The following is a 23,244-nucleotide window of genomic DNA, read 5'->3' as shown; positions in this document are numbered from 1 at the left end:
GACAATGCATCGTTAGGCTACATCTTTTTCTGCGCAGCCACTGGACTCGTGCACGTCCTCCATACCACGAACAAATAGCGAAGGGTAAACATCGCTGACAGCACGATTCTGCGGAACTCAGAGAGTCGTGCTGACCGAAAAATGCGGCATCGCAATGATAAATGAAATATCGCGCTATTCCCGGTACTTCCGACAAGGACCGAGCAAAGCCGAATGACTGGCCGGGCCTTGGTCCTCACGCGGCCCGCACGTGCTGCACACGTGAAACCTGGCACGCCGTGGTCGGCTCTGCCTTACACCGTAGTGAAGTCGCTGGAACATACGACCTATACCACGAGACAAAACCTGCGAGGCTGCGGTCGCCTGTGATTAACAATTCCAGCAGATTGTCGCTAGCTACAGGTCATGGCCCATAGTGACCCCAGCGAGAATATAGCAGAAATGCAGATTGTGTTTTTGGAGGCAAGCAAGAGGCCTGGAGCCAGGAACATGCTATCTCCACACAATCAGTTAGCTCTGTAGGGTTGAATTATAGACAACGGCATCAAGCCCTCATCACTATGGTGTGCGACGGAGGCGAGCAAGAGACCTTCAGGAATGAGACTTACATAAATGGCCTCAGGTTTTCTGTTCTCACAAATGCCAGATTTGTCCAATGCCCGAGGATTGTCCCAGCAAAATACTGAGGCAGCCACCTACCAGTGCCCACCTCAGGCATGCAATCTACTTGGGTTCAACTGGGAGGTGTATCAATCATGTTTTGGGCTTGTACATGTTTATGTCTACGACGACTCTCATCGCTCTAAATAGTTTTACATCATGAGGATCATTCGAGGGATATACAGTATGCAGACTTGATTCTCTAACCTCTTTTCCAGCCCTATAGTAAAAACGTCAACGATAGATTCGTTTTTTAGGGAGAAGATTCACGAGCACACTCCACCCACATTGTGAACACCTTTTTAGTATCGTCTGAATCGAATGACCAGATGTACCTGCTGCCATTAAATGCGTTGAGGATGCTTCGGATCAGCTGAAACTTACAGACCGTTGTCGTACGAACCATCATCACACACTGGATGATCTCAAAAGGGCCGCCGTCGAAGACTTGGGTCACGCTTCAGCAGTAACATCTGTAACAACTTGTGAGTAATGTGCTAAGAAGTATCGAAGAAAGTTGCTTAGCACAGGGTGGAGCAAAATGAAACTGAATGTTATGCAGAAGCAGAAATTCATTTCACTGACATGTACTTTCGAGCAGACAGCCGTTTTTTTTCTTCATTGTTTCGTCTTTATTTGGCAGTAGACTCCCTCTCTCTCTCGTATGAGGGAACACATTATCATGGCAGGGCAATAAATAACTTATATTGACTTCTCCACACTAAATCTCAGAGTGACATACATCACACTACTTATTAACATATTCCTCAAGTCTCTGTAAACATCAGTTGGGACGTTCTACCGATTTTTCAGTTTCTGGACGTTGTAAATGTGCTCCTTGGTCACGGGGCATTCGAGAACGGCTTCTGTGAACATCTCATCGATGGAAAATCTCTTTTTCGTCCTAGATGTCCTTTCAGCTTGCCGAAAAGAAGGAAAACGTATGGTGCAAGATCGGGGCTGTGTAACAGATTAGCGTCACCTACGTCAGTGCCATCTTGGTCAGATTGTTGGCATGATTTGATTGTAGTTAGAAGCGACAAGCAAGAGATCAGTGGGCATTCTGGCTGAAAAAACGGACTTACCACATCCAGTGTCAGTTACACATCTGCTGTCACGTTACCCACTTGGGCAACTTGTATTCCCTCCCACCAAGGAAACACTGGGAATTGACAAAGTCACCCAGGGGAATACCCCCCCCCCCCCCATCTTAGGCAATTGTACCAGTTATATTCAAGGGCACGACATAATTCGATTGCGGTCATATAACATGAAATTGGCGGGAAACCCCTCCCTCCCCCTCTCAGACAATAGGAGCATAATAAAATTGTGGGAGCCCCAATGTGCCAACAAGATTCTAGCTCCCTTCCTCAACTCCATCTTTTATCACTGGGGCACCTGAGTGGATGTGAATGACCCTGGAGCTGGAGAGTATAGGCAGAGGTTGTTAATAACAAATTGTTATCTCACATCACTTTAGTTCCATTTGTTAATACCAATTTAACACACTATGACATCATACACAGTATTAGTGCAGTGGTGAACACCAATGTTAAATGAGTTGAGCCCCTGCTACATTTTGATTGGATGAGACCACCTGATATTGACATGACGTTAGGAACAATGGGGCTGACTTTGTGTAACCGGATAAAATACAAGAAAAGTGGAATAACACTAAAACAGACGAAAAATACGTCAAATTGGGGTGACAGAGACTATTTACATATCTGACTGGGTGTGGTCTCTGAAGGTGCCTCGAATGATGTAACATTAAACTGTTAGTAACAAACCGCCATAGCCTGGATCTCCAGTGATGTGACCTAACGTAATTTGCTATTAATTAATAGACACAACCTACAACATCTCCTCTGGAGTGCCCTAGTTACCACAGACGAAAATTAGGTAATTTGCTATTAATTAATAGACAACATCTCCTCTGGAGTGCCCTAGTTACCACAGACGAAAATTGTGGAAAAAAATACAAGAATTGTTGGAAAATGCGTAAAATAATGGAAAATACGAAAAAATGTGAGAAGTACGAAAAATACTTAAAATGTAGAAGAAAGAGCGTAGTTATATATTTGCTGGCGTACTGCCTCTGCTTGCACTTAGAGTGAAGAAATATTAAATTGGTATTAAGAAACAGACCTCAAGTGATGTGACTTATCGTAATTTGTTATAAAAATTGACTCAGCCTACAACCTCTCCCATGTTGTCCAGCTCCAAAGTGACCCACAGCCAGCCAAGTGCAAGTGGGTAACCTATCATCGCGTGTATAATGTGACACCAGATGTGACAAGACCGTTATCTCGCCAGAATGCCCATTGACAAACTACTGCAACATTGCGTTTGGTACATCCATCGCCAGAATGTCACACTGAGCCTCTAATGCAATTATACGATCTGCCCACAACAATCGTGTTGTCCCGAGTCCAATTCGTGTGATTCACTTAATTGTTAGTTTTAGCAGTGATAGTAATAAATGATAAAAAGTTAAACTGTTCTTTACGAAGCTAGGAACTTACCCGGTCATGTGTTAAATAATGTGTTTTTCTAGACGCATACTTTTCTTCCTTTTTACATCGATTGAGAAATAAAGTAGAAGTTGCCATTTGTCATATGAAAAGCAAGTAATTTATTAAAGAACTGACTCCAGGAGGCGATGAATACATACATTAAAATGCTCTTCCGACAACAAGTTTTTTTCTATCCATCCGCTGCCGCAAGGGAACGTTGCCAGCATAGGACGAAGAATTCTGATTACCACTATCCGGAGCCTGTTATGTTAATCAGTGAAGTTCCCTGAGCTTACGGCTTAGTGGTACTGTTGCACAGGTTAGCAAACGTCGTTCGCCTTTGAGAAATCTCTGATATTGGTCGAATAGCCCAATGCCGGAGCCATTGTGAACGTAGCCTAATGTTATTGGAAACTTGATACTAAGGAGTACAGCGTGCTGCAACAGTGTGTTAAGAACAACGAAGATCAACACCTGGAAACCAAGTTTTCGAAATTATCTTATCATAACGATATTTACGAAGATCTTTGGCAGTTTAGTGTCGAGGTGTCACTGATGCACGTCGGTCAGTTGTAGTAAAAAGGCGATGTGATGTCTATTGCACATTCTACTTGACAGAAAGAACAGAAGATTATTGCAAGAATGAAGGTAAGGGGTAACGCTCCGTCGACCTTATCGATGTTAGGGCTGCAGCATATGATACATCCACAGTTTAAAAAAATAAAAACTGCAAATAACCTGACCTTCATACTCCACAGTTTTTATCACGCTCTGCTCTCTGTTGCAAGGCCTCCTCTACCTACACAGGACTTTCTCGCTCACAAAACGCAACACTCGCGGAGAAAAATGGATGATACACCGAATCCCGTACCCCCTCACGGTAAACGCAATGGCGAACTCTTTTAAAGCTTTCCATAATGACTTTATCAGTCACTGAGATCTCTCACTCAGGCCCTTGTAGCAGACTTCCTTCACCTACTGCAAGTTGCGCTGTTACTTATGTTCTCGCTGCTTGGAATTCAACCACAAGCAACTCGAAACAAACGCAGGCTGATATTCTTTTTCAAAACTGAATCGATCGATGCCAATCTCTTTGTTTATGAATCGGCCGATACTGCTTTTGGTCGTATTTGCGCGGTACGTGATATTTGCAGGAGAGCACGATTTTTTAATTGCATTCTTCCATTATTTCTATTCCTTTATCGTATTTGATATTTATAAGAATTTTCCGTAAGATTTTTTATGCAAAATTATATGCACTCAAGAAGGCTGGTTACCTTGGTACTTCTTGTTCTTGTGGTCTTCAGTCCTGAGACTGGTTTGATGCAGCTCTCCATGCTACTCTATCCTGTGCAAGCTTCTTCATCTCCCAGTACCTACTGCAACTTACATACTTCTGAATATGCTTAGTGTATTCATCTCTTGGTCTCCCTCTACGATTTTTACCCTCCACGCTGACCTCCAATACTAAATTGGTGATCCCTTCATGCCTCAGAACATGTCCTACCAACCCATCCCTTCTTCTTGTGAAGTTGTGCCACAAACTTCTCTTCTCCCCAATCCTATTCAATACTTCCTCATTAGTTATGTGATCTAGCCATCTAATCTTCAGCATTCTTCTGTAGCACCACATTTCGAGAGCTTCTGTTCTCTTCTTGTCCAAACTATTTATCGTCCGTGTTTCACTTCCATACATGGCTACACTCCATACAAATACTTTCAGAAATGACTTCCTGACTAAATCTATACTCGATGTTAACAAATTTCTCTTCCTCAGAAACGCTTTCCTTCCCATTGCCAGTCTACATTTTACATCTTATATACTTCGACCATAATCAGTTATTTTGCTCCCCAAATAGCAAAACTCCTTTATTACTTTAAGTGTCTCATTACCTAATTTAATTTCCTCAGCATCACCCGACTTAATTCGACTACATTCCATTATCCTCGTTTTGCTTATCCTCTCAAGACACTGTCCATTCCATTCAACTGTTCTTCCAAGTCCTTTGCTGTCTCTGACAGAATTACAATGTCATCGGCGAACCTCAAAGTTTTTATTTCTTCTCCATGGATTTTAATACCTACTCCGAATGTTTCTTTTGTTTCCTTTACTTCTTGCTCAATATACAGATTGAATAACATCGGGGAGAGGCTACAACCCTGTCTTACTCCCTTCCCAACCACTGCTTCCCTTTCATGTCCCTCGACTCTTATAACTGCCATCGAGTTTCTGTACAAATTGTAAATAGCCTTTCGCTCCCTGTATTTTACCCCTGCCACCTTTAGAATTTGAAAGAGAGTATTCTAGTCAACATTGTCAAAAGCTTTCTTTAAGTCTACAAATGCTAGAAACGTAGGTTTGCCTTTCCTTAATCTTTGTTCTAAGATAAGTAGTAATGTCAGTATTGCCTCACGTTTTCCAACATTACTACGGAATCCAAACTGATCTTCCCCGAGGTCGGCTTCTACTAGTTTTTCCATTCGTCTGTGAAGAATTTGTGTTAGTATTTTGCAGCTGTCGCTTATTAAACTGATTCTTCGGTAATTTTCACATCTGTCAATACCTGCTTTCTTTGGGATTGGAATTATTATATTCTTCTTGAAGTCTGAGGGTATTTCGCCTGTCTCATACATCCTGCTCACCACATGGTAGAGGTTTGTCAGGACTGGCTCTCCCATGGCTGTCAGTAGTTCTAATGGGATGTTGTCTACTCCCGGGGCCTTGTTTCGACTCAGGTCTTTCAGTGGTCTGTCAAACTCTTCACGCAGTATCGTATCTCCCATTTCATCTTTATCTACATCCTCTTCCATTTCCATAATATTGTCCTCAAGTACATCGCCCTTGTATAGACTCTCTATATACTCCTTCCACCTTTCTGCTTTCTCTTCTTTGGTTAGAACTGGGTTTCTATCTGAGCTCTTGATGTTCAGACAAGTGGTTCTCTTATCTCCAAAGATATCTTTAATTTTCCTGTAGGTAGTATCTACCTTACCCCTACTGAGATAAGCATCTACATCCTTACATCTGTCCTCTAGCCATCCCTGCTTAGCCATTTGGCACTTCCTGTCGATCTCACTTTTGAGACTTTTGTATTCCTTTTTGCCTGCTTCAATTGCTGCATTTCTATATTTTCTCCTTTCATCAATTAAATTCAGTATTTCTTCTGTTACCCAAGGATTTCTACTAGCCCTCGTCTTTTTACCTACTTTATCCTCTGCTGACTTCACTACTTCATCCCTCAAAGCTACCTATTCTTCTTCTACTGTATTTCTTTCCCCCATTCCTGTCAATTGTTCCCCTACGGTCTCCCTGAAACTCTGTAGAACCTCTGGTTTAATCAGTTTATCCAGGTCACATCTCCTTAAATTCCCAGCTTTTTGTACTTTCTTCAGTTTTAATCTGCAGGTGATAACGAACAGATTGTGGTCAGAGTCCACATCTGCCCCTGGAAATGTCTTACAATTTAAAATTGTAAGACATTCTTACAATTATTCTCTGTCTTACCATTATATAATCTATCTGATAACTTTTAGTATTTCCAGGTTTCTTCCTTGTATACATGTTGGTACTTACATCGGTCAATTTAAATAAAAACGAATAAACTATGTATCTTGCAGAGTGAAAAATAAGTTAAGAAACAAGTTAATGTGATAAATTATTGTTTGAATACAAATTTTGCTGATAACGTCATAAAATCACAGAGAACAAATTGTTTCCGTCTGAACAGTGAAAATACACCGTAATCTTCAGAGTAGGATTGTCTTTGGAGGTTGCTCGCACGATGTGAGTAGTCGTGATTATGAGTCATGGCGTATGTACAGTGTTTATTGTGACTGCTAAACGCATTAAAGATCAAAGTCAATGAAATTACTTCATTAGATTCCAAAGTCTGTCTTTATAATGCTCGCGATACATAAAAGGTCATAATAAACATACAACAGCGAGTAATAAGTTTTCATTCATCTCAAGAAGTAATTTCGCACCTCTTTATTGGACTGTAATGAATAAATCATGAAAGGTCTCTGTTGGATTCCTTTCATGTTAATTTCTTAAATCTGTTGTCATTTACAGCATAAATTCCTCTTCTAAATTTACTGTGGCGTTTCTGACTGTCTGCGAGGAGACTGAGAAGTGGAACGTGTTACTTTTACACATAAACAAGAACGACCTGTCACACTATTACACTTTAAAACATAGTTAATATGTAATTCATGTCACACAGTCTCATATGGAACCTACACCCGCTTTCTTTTATATACTGTATATGATAAGATACTGTCATCCCCCTTCCCTTCTGTGCGAAAGGATGAATGAGCAAATGTATTTCTAGTTGCATGCTTGAGGGTAGCAGACAAGCCTGTCTGCTAGAGAACAGTAGGACCAACGTCGGAACAGGTAGCTAAGCTTTCTAGAAGCAAAGAGGTTTCTACTCTTAGTATGGTCCTGTCTGTCCCCTGTCATGTTGGTATAGGGAGCTGCCTCTCTGGTCACTTCCGTTTTGTATACGGAAGCCCGCTCGGTAGGAGCGCAGGTCAGTCTGTCCGCGGCGAGCATCTGAAGTGGTAAGATCTCCGGCTAAGCGAGTGTCTGCTAAGTCCGCAGGACAATGGATTTCTTAAGTTCAGCCTAATTGAAAATTTAATCACCTTTATTTCAGGTTTTAGCTCTAAAATATCTAATGTTATCTTAAATTGCAACGCAGTGTATTTCGAGTGTCAGAATATCTTCCAGTAATTGCTTTGTCACTACTTTGTGCGTAAAGTGGAACCACGTGTTGATCAGAAACTCTAACTAAGATCATCAATCTTAAATGCGAATGTGCGTGAGATTATAACGTCTCGTCTTAACAATATTTTTCAATATAGCAACTTTTCTTTATGTTCAACCCACGTGGGGTATACTTTGTGAGACCAGTAACACGTGCTTATACAATTATTTGACCCATCAGATTAATAGTAAGACGATAGTAACCAATTCGAGGTTTTTCTTTTGTAAATTGTTTTTCGATCTAATTTCTTTTAATTATAAAAATAATTGTGGAGTTACACTCTTTGTGTAAACCAAGTTGACCACGTGAAGCATGCGGTGTAATCATCAAAGTAGCCCTCAGCTATTCTTTTCCGGAAGTTTCTCAGAGAGTTAGTATGAATTTAGTACACCAGTGTGTGGTAATTACATGACGGACAGGATTACGCTACAAACGTAACTTCTTTGGGTGAAAATTGAATCGGTTGGTTGTGGTTAATTTCCTCTTGCATATGTTTCAACGTTCTTCGTGTGTTATTTTATGAATGCAATGTTGTATGCAGTCTCCCAATCTTGGCTCCATATTTGATGTGTTTTGTAAGATTACAAACTCACAAAACCCGATCTGGTACGGATCCCACAGGGATGAGCAATACTCAAGTACAGGTCTAGCGACTGTATAGTAAGCCACTTCCTTTCTTGATGGACTACATTTTCTAAGGACTCTCACAATCCTAAATAAGGCACCAGCTTAGTTATGACTCAAGTGTAATATGCTGAAATTTCAATGATCAGTGTTAAAATAAATTTCCAAATATAAACTGATTGATTTCTTTTTTAAAAAATTCTCTTATATATATATATATATATATGACTATTGAAAGATTATAATTAATGTTAGTCTGGTTGGGAATTTGGTAAGCTAGATTGGATACCTGGTGAAACAGTTGCCCAGTAATGCAAGGTTAACTTCCTCAGATAGCTCACAGCTTTTAACCCGCTTTTATTGAATATCAGCACCGCTTTCATAACAAATTAAAGCTACAACGTTACACATGGCGACCCTGTTCTGTGATTCCGCTAGACTCTGGGATCTCTAAAACGTTAGATTGCGAGTGTGGTATAATCTTATTTTTTTTTTTTCCTGCAGCGGTCAAACAACTTCTGCGTTGTTTCTGAGCACACTTTCAATAGATTCACGGCGTTGTTGAGCGGAGTTGTGTTGTTTGTCTTTTTACGGAAAGGTAACTTGATACTGACTTTTTGTAGAACTGGCCCACTGCACTCCTTTCATATTGCGAAACTGCGAAGATTCGCTGATGTTATACATTACAGTTGTCAATTACTGTCATTAACACCATTGTCGTGCGATTTTTGTCGTTTAGTCGGCTAGTTATAACCTGAAGAAGACGATTGGATCGGTCATCGAAATATTGCAGATAAAATGGAAACGATCACTAACCTGAAATACGAAAACACATCTACATCTACATTTATACTCCGCAAGCCATTCGACGGTGTGTGGCGGAGGGCACTTTACGTGCCACTGTCATTACTTACCTTTCCTGATCCAGTCGCGTATGGTTCGCGGGAAGAACGACTGCCGGAAAGCCTCCGTGCGCGCTCGAATCTGTCTAATTTTACATTCGTGATCTCCTCGGGAGGTATAAGTAGGGGGAAGCAATATATTCGATACCTCATCCAGAAACGCACCCTTTCAAAACCTGGACAGCAAGCTACACCGCGATGCAGAGCACCTCCCTTGCAGTCTGCCACTTGAGTTTGCTAAACATCTCCGTAACGCTACCACACTTACCAAATAACCCTGTGACGAAACGCGCCGCTCTTCTTTGGATCTTCTCTATCTCCTCTGTCAACCCGATCTGGTACGGATCCCACAGGGATGAGCAATAGTCAAGTACAGGTCGAGCGACTGTATAGTAAGCCACTTCCTTTCTTGATGGACTACATTTTCTAAGGACTCTCCCAATGACTCTCAATCTGGCACCTGCCTTACCAAAAACTAATCTTATACGATCATTCCACTTCAAATCGTTCCGTACGCATACTCCCAGGTATTTTACAGAAGTAACTGCTACCAGTGTTTGTTCCGCTATAATACAATCATACAATAAAGGATCCTTCTTTTTATGTATTCACAGTACATTACATTTGTCTATGTTAAGGGTCAGTTGCCACTCCCTGCACCAAGTGCCTGTCGGCTGCAGATCTTCCTGCATTTTGCTGCAATTTTCTAATGCTGTAACTTCTCTGTATACTACAGCATCATCCGCGAAAAGCCGCATGGAACTTCCGACACTGTCTAATAGGTCATTTATATATATTGCGTAAAGCAATGGTCCCATAACACTCCCCTGTGGCACGTCAGAGGTTACTTTAACGTCTGTAGACGTCTCTCTATTGAGAACAACATGCTGTGTTCTGTTCTGAATTCTCACCTTTAGCCTAATCAGTCACGCCGAGGAAACCTAAAAGATCGCTTTGCAAAAGCTTTCTCTGAATCTACAGATGCAGTAAACATAAATTTGTCTTTTTTCACTAGTCTTCTGGGAATAGTCACAGTGTCAGTATTGCGTCACTATTCCTAGAATTCTCTCCCTAGACGGCCTCTACCAATCGCTTCAATCTTCCGTAATTAATTCTTAGTAGTATTTCACAACCATTACCAGTTAAAGTGATGATTTGCTAATTTTCACACCTTTAGTCGCCTGCCTTCTTTGGAGCTTGTATATACTTCTCGTTTAAGCCTGAGGGCGATTCGACTATCTTCTGTCTCCAGCTAATCAAGTGGGACGGATTTGTCACGTTCGGTTTACTTTGCTAAAAATCTACATCTACATACATACTCCGCAATCCACCATACGGTGCGTGGCTGTGGGTACCTCGTACCACACCTAGTATCTTCTCTCCCTGTTCCACTCCCAAACAGAATGAGGGAAAAATGACTGCCTATATGCCTCTGTACGAGCCCTAATCTCTCTTATCTTATCTTTGTGGTCTTTCCGCGAAATGTAAGTTGGCGGCAGTAAAATCGTACTGCAGTTAGCCTCAAATGCTGGTTCTCTAAATTTCCTCAGTAGCGATTCACGAAAAGAATGCCTCCTTTCCTCCAGAGACTACCACCCGAGTTCGTGAAGCTTTTCCGTAACACTCGCGTGATAATCAAACCTACCAGTAACAAATCAAACTGCCCGCCTCTGAATTGCTTCTATGGCCTTCCTCAATCCGACCTGATAGGGATCCCAAACGCTCGAGCAGTACTCAAGAATAGGTTGCATTAGTGTTTTATAAGCGGTCTCCTTTACAGATGAACCAGATCTTCCCAAAATTCTACCAATGAACAGAAAACGACTACCCGTCTTCCCCACAACTGCCATTACATGCTTGTCCCATTTCATATGGCTGTGCACTATTACGCCCAAATATTTAATCGACGTGACTGTGTCAAGCCCTACACTACTAATGGAGTATACAAACATTACAGGATTCTTTTTCCTATTCATCTACATTAATTTACATTTATCTACATTTAGAGTTAGCTGCCATTCTTTACACCAATCACAAATGCTGTCCAAGTCATCTTGTATCCTCCTACAGTCACTCAACGACGACACTTTCCCGTACACCACAGCATCATCAGCAAACAGCCGCACATTGTTATCCATCCTGTCCAAAAGATCATTTATGTAGATAGAAAACAACAGCGAACCTACCACACTTCACTGGGGCACTCCAGATGATACCCTCACCTCCGATGAACACTCACGATCGAGGCCAACGTACTGGGCTTAAATTACTTACGAAGTCTTCTCGCCACTCATATACTTGGGAAACAATCCGATATGCTCGTGCCTTAAGAGTCTGCAGTGGAGCACCGAGTCGAACGCTTTCCGGAAGTCAAGAAGCATGGCATCCGTCTGATACCCTTCATCCATGGTTCGCAAAATATCGTGTGAAAAAAGGGCCAGTTGCGTTTTGCAGGAGCCATGCTTCCTACTGTGGCCGTGACGTGCGACTGTTTCTTTCGTTGCTTGCATATCCAGTGGAACAGTTCTAATCCGATCGATTTACTCGTGTTGTTGTTGTTGTTGTGGTCTTCAGTCCTGAGACTGGTTTGATGCAGCTCTCCATGCTACTCTATCCTGTGCAAGCTTCTTCATCTCCCAGTACCTACTGCGATCTACATACTTCTGAATATGCTTAGTGTATTCATCTCTGGGTCTCCCTCTACGATTTTTACCCTCCACTCTGCCCTCCAATACTAAATTGGTGATCCCTTCATGCCTCAGAACATGTCCTACCAACCCATCCCTTCTTCTTGTGAAGTTGTGCCACAAACTTCTCTTCTCCCCAATCCTATTCAATACTTCTTCATTAGTTATGTGATCTAGCCATCTAATCTTCAGCATCCTTCTGTAGCACCACATTTCGAGAGCTTCTATTCTCTTCTTGTCCAAACTATTTATCGTCCATGTTTCACTTCTATACATGGCTACACTCCATACAAATACTTTCAGAAACGACTTCCTGACGCTTAAATCTATACTCAATGTTAACAAATTTCTCTTCCTCAGAAACGCTTTCCTTGCCATTGCCAGTCTACATTTTATATCCTCTCTACTTCGACCACCATCAGTTATTTTGCTCCCCAAATAGCAAAACTCCTTTACTACTTTAAGTGTCTTATTTCCTAATCTAATTCCCTCAGCATCACCCGACTTAATTCGACTACATTCCATTATCCTCGTTTTACTTATCCTCTCAAGACACTGTCCATTCCATTCAACTGTTCTTCCAAGTCCTTTGCTGTCTCTGACAGAATTACAATGTCATCGGCGAAACTCAAAGTTTTTATTTCTTCTCCATGGATTTTAATACCTACTCCGAATGTTTCTTTTGTTTCCTTTACTTCTTGCTCAATATACAGATTGAATACATCGGGGAGAGGCTACAACCCTGTCTTACTCCCTTCCCAACCACTGCTTCCCTTTCATGTCCCTCGACTCTTATAACTGCCATCGAGTTTCTGTACAAATTGTAAATAGCCTTTCGCTCCCTGTATTTTACCCCTGCCACCTTTAGAATTTGAAAGAGAGTATTCCAGTCAACATTGTCAAAAGCTTTCTCTAAGTCTACAAATGCTAGAAACGTAGGTTTGCCTGTCCTTAACTTTCTGCTAAAATACAACGTAAGGTCAGCATTGCCTCACGTGTTCCAGTATTTCTACGGAATCCAAACTGATCTTCCCCGAGGTCGGCTTCTACTAGTTTTTCCATTCGTCTGTAAAGAATTCGTGTATTTTGCAGCTATGGCTCATTAAACTTATTGTTCGGTAATTTTCACATCTGTCAACACTTGCTTTCTTTGGGATTGGAATTATTATATTCTTCTTGAAGTCTGAGGGTATTTCGCCTGTTTCATACATCTTGCTCACCAGATGGTCGAGTTTTGTCAGGACTGGCTCTCCCAAGGCCGTCAGTAGGTCCAATGGAATGTTGTCTACTCCGGGGGACTCGTACTTTGCTAAATGTGCTGCAATATCTGCTTTGGTCATGACGTCTGACAGTTTCAGGCCGTGTTAGTAGTAAGGAAGAGTGACGCGCTGCCGTCCGCTGCGATGCTTAAGTCACGACCCGCTGGCAGGTGGAGACGCGCGCCGAGTAATGAGCGCGGACACAGCCAGTGCTGCCCGTGGGCGGCACACGGCTGCGGGGACTGCCGTGACGCCGTCAACGGGTCACCTGATTTGCGACGCGCAGGAATTTAATTCTGGCGCCGAACACGCTTCGTCCATTCGCCCAGTCACGGAAAAACAGTAATTTATGCAGGAGCTCGGCTCACAGGCGTGACGGAGAGCACTTCCACGAATGCCTCGCGAGCGACGTTCTTATTACGCTCTAACGGGCCGACAGGATGGCACGCTTTGCCCGACGCGTGTCTTCCTTCTCCCGGTATTAAACACCTGCCATCCACTCGAATTAACGAACTCTGTTCTCGCCGCGACTAATGTGAAGGAGAAATGAAGTATTCGCTCCTCGCATTTCCACGTGATTCCAGAACCCTTCCAACTCTGGCCACGTTGAAGGGACTTTCGTAGCCAGTAGCTCAACATGCACGGAAAGTAAGCGCAGTTTACTGTAACTGTGTAAGTAGGCTGTTTAGGTTGTAAGGTGTCAGGCAAATCCAACACCTTCCATGAAAACCCTGACACGATAAGCAAATCCAGTAGTGTGTCACATAGCTCCGAATAAATCGTGACAGTGAATTAACCAAAGTAATACGAGTAACGAGTGAGCAAATGGAATACCACAGACTAACACAAGAATGCCTAAATGCATGTCATACATTCCCACCGTGAGACAGACGCAGTTTCAAGGGGAGAAACGAGGGCAGAAGCCCAGAGCAGAACCGTGTTAAGCTGGAGGGCCCTACGATAAGGGACAGACACCCTCGCGTCCAGCCAACCACCAGGACCACCCCCAGCCCATGTTAAAAGATAGAGCCCTCCAGAAAAACAGTATAGATCTTACGATAACACAAAAAGGGCTACCCCAACCGCAAGTTTTAGCGTGAGACTTTCTCGCGTCTCTGTTATGTCAGGACCACCCCCCAGCCCATGTTAAAAGATAGAGCCCTCCAGAAGAACAGTATAATTCTTACGATAACACTTAAAGGACCACACCAGCTGCCAGTTTTAGCGTGAGACTTCTTCACGTCTCTGTTATGTTGCAAACTTTAAAAGCATTGCCCCACCACGAAAAGTATAACGTTTCTCATTGGATATACAGAATATTTGTAGGCAGAGCTTAAGGTTAACATTGAGACCCCGATTAGTCAGATGAAAACACAGACAGATAGTTTTTTTTTAAACCAACTTCGGTAAAATGAAGTAAGGAGAAGTTAGGATGGAGTTGCTTCCGCGACGGCGAGGTGAGCGGAGCTGTGCTGTCCGCCGCCCCCTGACGAACACCGACAAGGTAATGAAAGCACGCAATGCCGCATAACAGCGCATAAAGCTTCACTCAAAACTGCAGAAATCTCATCTGTTACACCCCCTTTTTGCGTGATACTAGTGTCGATCGTCAATTAAAGCTCATGGTGTTCACACTTGCCACTTGAAGTAATAATCTGAAACGCAATGACTTTTATGTTATATAGTTATTGAGAAGCCACATCAGCCACTGTAATTTGCACAGGTTAGATAATAATTAAAAATGGATGGTCACTGTAGACCATTTTGATAGTTTTCTCTCTTGTGAAACTTAATTTTAACCTAGATTATATATGTGATATGGCATAGGTCATCCTTCGATCCATTGTAGAACTTGGAAACCCATTCAGGGAATATTCGTTCACATTTTTTGTGAACGCAGTTGCTTTTTATCACCCTGTATTAAAACATTACCTTTTATCAATAGTGCAATTTATAAACAATGTTTTGTGAGTAGAATAAAATTTCCAATGGTAAACTTAACTGCTTTTCCGACGTTATTTTACCAGCTAACTAAAAATAGGAAAGCCTTGAACCCCTTCCACTAAATTTAGTTAGTATTAAGATTCTTTTATAGGGAGTGCAGTGGAGCTGAGACTGAAATCATTAAGTATTTGGTTATATCATCGCTAGTCTCACTGAACTCTTCTGAACTCTACATGTCATGTGTGGCCTGACGTCTCCTTACCAGCAACAGGTCCCAGGTACAAAGTAGTCAATTCCCTAAAAAACACGCTCAGAGCGTCGTTGCGCGAAAGTGGTAGGGAGACACGATATAGAACAAACAGACATCAGGCAGAATGTTAGAAGGTTTTTAAGTTGGTAACGCCACGTAGCGCTGTGTATGAAAATCACTGACTCTGCTGTGTGCAGTCTGTGGCTGGTTGTTCCATTGTGTCTAACGTTTGAAGCTTTTGTCCCATTTGTTGCATTAATTGTAATAACAATGCACTAGTGCTTTGTCACCGGCAACATTCACATTTTGACAAGCAGAAAATGTGCCTTGACTTATTTGAGAAATCGGTGAGGACCCAAAACCTGAATCTACAGTATTTCCAAGATTGTGTCCTGTCATTTCGGATTCCTGAGGCGAGCTGTTGCCGACCGATGTTTCACTATTCACTAATTCTTTCACTGTCTCCACCATTCATTGCCGCCCGCTCCATTTCTCTATGCACAATTACCAAATTACTACTTTGAATGTCTGTTAATTCATTATACGGTGGTGCTGATAAGCTATAATCGTTGTCACTATCATTTCTCAATTTACTTTGGAGCCTGGTATAGTTTTTTTCACACGCCATAATTATCTCGTATTTCACGCGATAACAAGAAAAGCACAATTTGAAGAGCAAAAACAAGAAAACCCATTAGCATAGCACTGAAAATAATCTCTCGTTAATTGCAATCGCAGCTGCGAAATACTTGGTGCAAATCTACATGCATGCCACAACTGTTTTACTGTACAACAATGATAAAATACACCTACAAAGGAAATTCTCTCTATAATTACGCGCTAGCAATAAACAATAGCCACACTGATTACACAAACTACAAGGAAAAAATCAGAAGATTCCACTGAGGTATCCTCGGCTAAGGGTCGACATATGAAACATCTCCTTTGAAAAATCGGTGAATTACAGTGCTGGCAAACCCCTTACGTTATTTGATTTTCAAACAACTGAGCAAAACTGAACGTACTCAGACATTTCTGCCTTTACTTATTCTGATCATCACTAAACTGACACACAATATTTTTAGCCCAACCCAATTTGACTTTCAAAACTCCTTACAAAAGAATGGCCCTGACTAACTATAACCTATACCTTTCATGAATCACTTACCTCACAAAAATCTTCGTTACTCGAACTACTGCAATACAGCGACGCCAATACTGCCAGCTAAATAAAAGATACTAACTACTGAAGGCACTAACTACTGATAGGCGTAGCTAGCAAATGAAAGATTTTGATAGAGAACAAACAATGTATTTACCTTAATAGTGTTCAAAAGTCAATATCAGTTCATGATATCCAGTATTACAAATTTACTCTTTCTGGCGGACACACGTTCAGATTATCCGCTCTCAAAACTCCATCTCTCTCCCCACATCCACTACTGCTGGCGGCTCACCTTCAACTGTACATAACTGTGGGCTGTCACATCCAACTGCCCACCCCTACAATAGAGAATATTTCAACAATGCCAACCAGCCACAGACTGCTCACAGAACAGTCAGTGGTTTTCATACAGAGCGCTACGTGGCGTTACCAACATAAAAACCTAAACAGCCTACTTACAAATGTGATGTTATTCCTGAACCTTATCGTACGTGACAGGTCAGTACGCAACACGCCGTGCTAGAAGGAAACCTGAAAGCTGCGCTACTTCTAAATTACCTATAACAGTCGTTAGGAATGAGAGCTGCATTTACAAATATGGACAGGTAGTAAATGACGACAGCTGTGTGATTCTTAATCCAAAAAAAGCTTCTAAACATTGTGAAAGTTAGCAGAGACTTATATTTTACAACGGTTCTAATCTGCGTCCCTGCGTCTTATTTTATTACGTCCAATTACGATTTAAAAAGTTTTGTTTGCTGCTCGAACTTGACAATCATCTGCTGTGATTCTGTTTGCAGTACATTTTCTCATACCATGAGATCAAATAAGAGCAAAAGTTAAATTATCCATATACTGAAACCGACGCTGTAATAAGCGAACATTGGTTTCACATATCTCGTGTTCACTGTACATCAGTATTCACTCTCATCTTGGGCATGCTTCTCTGGGTGAGTTCTGCTTGCAATAAGGATTTCAGCGTACTGATTAACTTCATGGACGTTAGTAAACGAAATGCCACAGGCTGTTGCTTTAACCCAAATTTTTAATCAGTACTTTCACATTAATATAATATTTCGCGAAATACATCTAACGATATGACGTTCATGTTACAACTACTGTCTCCACCAACACTTTACACCAAAGGCCTCACAGTATAGATTTTAGCAATCTCACCTTTAACATTTCTACAGAAGCAAACGAAATCCACTTGGGTTATATATTTTTCTGATATTTTACAGAAGTCTCAATAATTAAAAGTAATAATCAGAATGTATATTAATAAAGAAATTTCACATCGGAATTAATATATAAATAAATAACTAAGTCTGCACTATAACACAGAATATTTAACATTCGAGTACAGGTGCAATTTTCAAACGCATTTCATACAATTACACCTTCGTTCCTAATATGTTGTTGTTGTGGTCTTCAGTCCTGAGACTGGTTTGATGCAGCTCTCCATGCTACTCTATGCTGTGCAAGCTCCTTCATCTCCCAGTACCTACTGCAACCTTCATCCTTCTGAATCTGCTTAGTGTATTCATCTCTTGGTCTCCCTCTACGATTTTTACCCTCCACGCTGTCCTCCAATGCAAAATTTGTGATCCCTTGATGCCTCAGAACATGTCCTACCAACTTATCCCTTCTTCTAGTCAAGTTGTGCCACAAACTTCTCTTCTTCCTAATTCTGTTCAAAACGCCCACATTTGTTATGTGATCTACCCATCTAATCTTCAGCATTCTTCTGTAGCACCACATTTCGAAAGCTTCTATTCTCTTCTTGTCCAAACTATTTTTCGTCCATGTTTCACTTCCATTCATGACTACACTCCATACAAATACTTTCAGAAACGACTTCCTGACATTTAAATCTATACTCGATGTTAACAAATTTCTCTTCTTCAGAAACGATTTCCTTGCCATTGCCAGTCTACATTTTATATCCTCTCTACTTCGACCATCATCAGTTATTTTGCTCCCCAAATAGCAAATCTCCTTTACTACTTTAAGTGTCTCATTTCCTAATCTAATTCCCTCAGCATCACCCGACTTAATTCGACTACATTCCATTGTCCTAATATAAATGCTTTTAAAACAATAAGTAACAAAATGCAAATCCGATAACTAGCATTAAGATATCATTAATTTTCTAAAGCGGTGTCCATGTTGTTTACTGAAAAGTGGGAATGAGGCACTTGCCAGTTTTGTTGCATACTAGAAACCCTATTAAGGAGAAATAATTCACTTTTAACTAACAGGTAAGAGAGATTGCTGCTAGGTGGCTCCATTGCATTTGACAGGGTATACCCTTTTGCCAGGGAATGAAGCAGTCGGGTGAAAATGTTCTGGTATGCAATGCTTTACCTGCATTAAAAAGTTTAATACATTATCTTACTCCATTTTCAAATGATATCATTCAATTTAGATGTGCTGCCGTCTTTTTCCTAAACTGCAGAAACTACTCCCGAAAATCAGGGTTTTTCCAAATCTGAAAAACTGTTTCAAGATGTAACATAGCCATGTGCCTAGGCTCAAATAGTCTGTTCAAATTTAAAAGTGTTGGAACGGGTAAAATCTTATCAATACTGTATTTAATAGTCTACGTGTTACATTGTTACCCTATTACCAGTCAATAATGATCAGTAAGTGAAACCAGATTAAGGGGGTAGTCCTCTTTGAACGCATGGAAAATACATCTACTTCAACATCTATATACACACATACCACAAGCCACCGTATGGCGCGTGGCGGAGGGCACCGTTTGGCACTACTAGTTATTTCCTCTCCGGTTCCACTCGCAGAGTGAGGGAAAAGCCACTGTCTGCATGCCCCTCTACGAGCCCCAATGTCTCTAATCTCGTCTTCATCAAACAGGGGATTTAGTGATTTTTTCAAGTAAAATAAGAAGCAATGCTAAACCCAATGTACAGTTGTATTCCTTACTCGTCCCTCTTTAAGAAATCACTTTTGTGCCCACATCGGAGTTTCCTGTAACCGCTGCATCAGGTGGAAGGACCCCATGCAGCCGGAACATTGGTCATCGATCGGAATTCCGCAAGGTTTCCTATTGGACCTGTAACAATGTAAGGTGCCAGGACATGGGCACTTACACGTTAGCTTACCAACATTAGTATTAAGAGTAAAGGGACTGGGAAGGACATCAGATCATGACTCTATTGAATTATGATAAATATGAGGCACTCTCGAACAGTATTCCGTGCATGTCTGTATGATTGAGCCACTAACTTAAAGCGTTGGTGAAAAGCGTCGGAAGTTGAAAATTGTGGAATGTAAAGCCTGCAGCTGGCCGTGGCCGGCAGGTAGCGCTCACTGGAAGCGCGGGACAATACGGCGCTTTTGGGGGTAGCCCGGCATCCGGAGCCACCTGTGCTGGGCAACACGTGGCGAAGACGGGAATTTCGTTTGCCTAGGGGCGTTATGGCCTACTCGATCATTGGGTAGACCTCAGTGAAGGGATTTCGGCGATGATGGAGCGTTAGACATTGGCCGAAAGTGAGTATTCTTCCGCCGCGTTTTCGTACGCGTGGGAGACGACAGAACTGTGGAAGGACTTCGCCTTCAGCCATGGAGCGGTACGGGCTTGGAGACGGCGTCTTGGCCAGCGTCTTCGAAGGGAGATGTACGGTCTGTATTGCAGCATTGCACCAACACGTGTTCCGTGCAGAGTTCTACAGTTAGAGCTCTTTGTGTGCTCAGAAGCGAGATTTGCACTAACGCCTAACCACTTCCAACAACTTACCCAATATTCTCGATCTAGAAGTTATTCATGCGAGGTGCCGAGTATTTATCAACGCAGCTGCCGGTAATAGGGGTGTGTAATTGAAAATTGTTAATGTGCCATTTTCAGGAGTGTACGGGTGGACAAAGAGATTCACATTTCTTTTTTTTTTTGTAAATTTTGTCAGTTGTGGGGAATATCAAATTAAAATGCCAACATTACGATCGAATTATCGACTTCATTGTAGCTAGCATTTACCCTGTCCCAGTAAGCTTTACATGTACTCTAGTCACTGCACAGCTTGCCCAGATGGGAAGGAAAGAAGGTTTGCAGTCTTCTATATCAGCGACGGATTGATATGCATACAACAACATAATTTTGTGTAGGTCATTTTCAATATATTTTCTGTACATAGGATAAATAGTGAGGCGTTGAAACAAATGTCATATTCTTCGCCCAAAAGATCGAGACAAAAAGCATGCACCGAAAATAGACTTTTGAAGATATGACACAACGGCTCGGGACGTTGATAGAAAATTCAATTTAAAATACTGGCATCAGATTATGATTAAAATCATATGTACCGTTCTTCAAGTTATGTTTCTCGTCCCTTAAGGAACACTGATTCGAGAAAAACGAGATACTTCTAGCCATTCGTCCCTGGACAATACAGCAATCCTTCCAAAAGGACGTCCTCGTCCATCTTCTTCATGGCCATGGTGATTCTGCTGTCCTCTTTGGCAGCTTCTGTCACCCCATAATTCCCACAATGCCTGTTAGGGCCTCGTTGAAATTACATGCTGCCACATTGCCCACGAAGTCTATTTTTCTCGCTGTGAATGGGTTTCGGAACACATTCACAAATCGCCTAGTACCTCGATAACGAAGATTGTGGTGAATTTAGGATGACCATTACAATAAATAAGATATCCTATAAAACATTTCAAACAAAACATTTATTTGTCGAAATTGTCAAAAAGGACAACCCCTTAAGTTGTATTAAGAAGTATTATCAAAAAACAGTTGCAACTTAAAAACGCTGTCAAACAGGACATATTGGCAACTGTCACAAATTCCCATTTTCAGGACAGGGAAAATCGTTAAGACATTAAAGAAGTTATCTCATTTGCAAATATCAAGTGTTCCACGGTAAGTGACCTACTTCTGCTTCAGAGTACAAGACGGTGCACCCACGATAAACTGTGACTTATAGTCCAGACTCCCTGTGACTAGTTTTTAAAATATACCGAATTATACTTACAATTAAGCTCTGTAACTGAAGAATTAACAACAGCCTCGAAATAGCTAAAATATGTTATACAGCCCATAAATATGTATAACTCGTAGTATTTACAAATGGTGCATAAAATACAACCTCACGATTCACAACAACAAAAACAGTGGAAAATGCTGCAAACTCCTTATGGCGGTTTCTAGTTCACATACCTTCATGTGATTCTAAAACAGTCAGTAGATTGAAATACTGACCAGAAAACCTCATGTGGGCTTAAGTGTACTAACTTCCAGGTACAACACTCTCCCCGGTTCGCGTGACAAGGGATTCCATATTGGGACCAAGTCTATTCTCGGTGAACTAAATATCAATAACTTCCTGCGGTACAGTCATTAGAGCTCGTGGTCTGTTGCTTGTATTACTTAAAACGGGGGTCACCAAACTACTCCCGCAACGTCATTTCATGCGACTCCCTAAAACGTATGGAATACAAGAGTTACTTGGCCTGCTACTGGACTAAATGCATCCGTTAAATCTGACATTGGAGTTTCTTGAAAAGCCCTTACAAAAATTAATACATGGAGGGATTACTTGTGACCGGGAGAATAAGAATTCTTCGGAAGTTTGCACTCCTTATTGCCTATTAGGTAATAACTTTCTCTTTTGTGCGACATAAAACTAAATGTATAAAACATAAAACCAGTAAAGACAACGGACAACAACGAACAGTACAAATTTCTTCAATCCTTAGGTCCAAGCATCTTCTTCTTTCTAATCTTGTTACAGCTTTACACGGATTACCTTCGTTTCTGCGAAAGAATCTTTACCTCATCAAAGTTCGTCAAACGTTTTGTTACATGAAGAATCACAACGTCGTTGCCCAATACTGAAAAAGTTGTTAATACCAATAATACTCAAGACTGGTGTGGTTTCTGATTTGATTACGTCAATTTCGCACTGTCTGCTAGACAAAACGAAATACGCCTCTCTAATATTGCAGGAACTGTAATACACGCCATTAAGCGAGAATGTTTTAGCACAAATGGTCATCGTTATCTACCCCACTTACATAAATAAAGCGACAGAATATAAAAAATCAAATGTGTGTGAAATCTTATGGGTCTTAACTGCCAAGTTCAACAGTCCCTAAGCTTACACACTACTTAACCTAAGTTATCCTAAGGACAAACACGCACACCCATGCCTGAGGGAGGACTCGAACCTCCGCCTGGACCAGCCGCACAGTCCATGAGTACAGCGCCTGAGACCGGCTAACCCCCACGGCGGGACAGAATATAATTCACGAAGTACTGATATCAAATGCGAAATAGTTTCACGTTTCATTCACAAGCTGCAGTTTCTCAAGCATGAGATCGAAAAGTAGTAGCAGGACGAAATTTTTATAAAAATTTGGCATTCTCACATTCTTCAATTAATTTGTGTGATGTCCCCGTTTCTTCTCTTTCCTCGTTCTAACAATCAATCTTGTCAT

This window comes from Schistocerca gregaria, chromosome 5 (assembly GCF_023897955.1).
Source record: "Schistocerca gregaria isolate iqSchGreg1 chromosome 5, iqSchGreg1.2, whole genome shotgun sequence".
In the NCBI taxonomy this organism is placed as follows: domain Eukaryota; kingdom Metazoa; phylum Arthropoda; class Insecta; order Orthoptera; family Acrididae; genus Schistocerca; species Schistocerca gregaria.
The sequence above is the reverse complement of the archived record's forward strand: the minus strand, read 5'-3'. Positions refer to the sequence as shown.